The sequence below is a fragment of the Cryptomeria japonica genome, unplaced genomic scaffold (genome assembly GCF_030272615.1).
Source record: "Cryptomeria japonica unplaced genomic scaffold, Sugi_1.0 HiC_scaffold_245, whole genome shotgun sequence".
NCBI lineage: Eukaryota > Viridiplantae > Streptophyta > Pinopsida > Cupressales > Cupressaceae > Cryptomeria > Cryptomeria japonica.
This window is the reverse complement of record NW_026729067.1, coordinates 76,480-78,672: the sequence shown is the minus strand read 5'-3', so window position 1 is coordinate 78,672 and position 2,193 is coordinate 76,480. Positions and strand designations below refer to the sequence as shown.

The 2,193-nt window shown below is 61.5% G+C and overlaps 1 non-coding gene across 1 annotated transcript; it reads left to right on the top strand.

The window, feature by feature from the left end:
* Positions 1–1,390: 1,390 nt before the first annotated feature.
* Positions 1,391–1,509, top strand: LOC131869366 (5S ribosomal RNA). Its single transcript, XR_009367750.1, has one exon. It is a non-coding gene; the product is annotated as a 5S ribosomal RNA (ribosomal RNA).
* Positions 1,510–2,193: the final 684 nt, after the last annotated feature.

Genomic DNA, 2,193 nt, shown 5'->3' with positions numbered 1-2,193 from the left:
TGTCACAACGTGGGTGCCAGGATGGGTGCGCACCCACACTGGCCAAGACGGGTGCGGGTGCAAGGTTGGGTTCCAAGCCCGGTCACAGGCTGGGTGCTAGGATGGGTGGGTGCCAAGGTGGGCACCAGGGTGGGTGCACCCACCCTGGCCAAGGTGGGTCACGGGGTGGGTCCTAGGGTGGGTAACGGGGTGGGTACTAAGGTGCGTGCCAAGGTGGGTCATAGGGTGGGTGCCAAGGTGGGCACCAGGGTGGGTGTGCACCAACCCTAGCCAGGGTAGGTCACGGGGTGGTTGTCGGGGTGGGCGTCAAGGAGCCAAGGTGGGTGGCAAGTAGCCAAGTTGCGTGCCAAGGTGGGTGTCGGGGTGGGTGCCAAGGATCCAAGGTGGGTGCCAAGGAACCAAGGTGGGTGTCTGGGTGGGTGCCGAGGTGGGAGCCAGGGTGGGTCCCAAGGTGAGTGCAAAGGTGGGTGCCAGGGTCAAGGTGAGTGCCAATGTGGGTTCCAAGGTGCCAGGGTCAGGGTGAGTGCCAATGTGGGTTCAAAGGTGCTAAGTTGGGTGCGAGGTTGGGTGCGAGGGTGGGTGGGTGCCAAGGTGTGCTAGGTGGAAGCCCGGGTGGGTCGGCATCCCATGGGTGTCGAGTTGGGTGCCTGATGGGTGCTTCTTGTCAAGTTTTAGTCGTCGGGACTCATTTCGAGCCTTAGAGGTCGTTTCTTGTCCGGTTGCCCTGTCTTCGACCTGGGAACCCAATTTTGGTCCTCGGGTCCCATTTTTTTTTGTCTCGCATCCCACTTTTGGCCTGTGGCCTTTTCGGGGTCGATTCTCGTTTTGGGCATCAGAGCATGTTTCTTCTCCTAAAACCCAATATTTGTTTATTAAGTCTCGGAACACATTTTTGTTCTCGTGGACCCATCATGGGTCTTGGAACGCATTTGTGGTCCTTGGGTCCCATTTTGCATCCCGAAACTTGTGTTTTGGTGCTTGATCCCTATTTTGGGTGCCCACCTTGCACCAAGTGCGCACCCGGGGCAAACCGAGCGCCTTGGTGCACCGGGGCAAGATCGAGCGTGCACCCGAGGCGCCCCGAACATGCACCAAGGTGCACTCGGCCCACATGTGAGCGCAGGTCGTTGCGCCCGAGGTGGTGTGTGGGCACCGCGTTGCAGACGGGACACTGCACGCACACGACGCCCCCTCCAGGTGCACGCACGTAGGCCGGGCCGGGTGCACACCCGACGCCCTAGCAAGGTGCGCGCACCCGGGCAGGGCTCACACTTGGCGAACGGGGCGCACTTCGCGAGGGAGGGTGTGCACCTCGACGGGGGTGGGTGGCCGGGGTGGATTCGCACGTGGGTCGCGGTTTGCTAAGTACACACTGCGACAAGCTCATAACGGGTGCGATCATACCAGCATTAGTGCACCGGATCCCATCAGAACTCCGCAGTTAAGCGCGCTTGGGCCGGAGTAGTACTGGGATGGGTGACCTCCCGGGAAGTCCCGGTGTTGCACCCTTTTTTAGTTTTTCGCCGGGCGTCGCAATGCTATTTGAATAAACCTTTTGCCCGTTTGCGTTCTCGTCGGGGCCGGGCCGGGCCGGGGTGCGCTGCCCGCACTACCGCGCGCGCGGGGGCGACACCGAGCGCGCACCCGAGGCACCCCGAGCACACAGGCCACGGTGCAACCCGGGCGTTGTGCGCGCACCCCGGTGCGCCCGAGGTGCTGCGCGCGCACCCAGGTGAAATCGGTGTGCACCTCGGCCAGTGCGCGCTCGGTCGAGTCGCGCACGTTGGCCAAGGTGCACGGTGATGTTTCTTACTCTAAGGTTCCGCACCAGACGCCCGGGACAGGTGAGCGAAGCTGGGCGGGGCCGGGTGCGCGGCCGGGGCAGGTGCACGCAGCTGGAGAGAGCTTTGGAGCACACTTCGGAGCGCACCAATGATGCGCTCCATTCAAAAGTTTCCTGAAAAGGCAAAAAAAGTTGAGATTATAGAATTTCCCACTTGAGAGATTGTAAAAAAAAAAAATTTAAAATGAAGGAAACGCGGGTGCCAAGGTGTGCGCAGCCCAGCCAAGGTGTGCGCACCAAGGCGCCCACCCTGGCGAAGGTGCACGCAAGGTGCGCACCCGAGGCAAACCGGACAATTAACCCAACTTTCGACTTCGCGCGCACCTTGGAGCGCACTTCGGAGCGCTCCT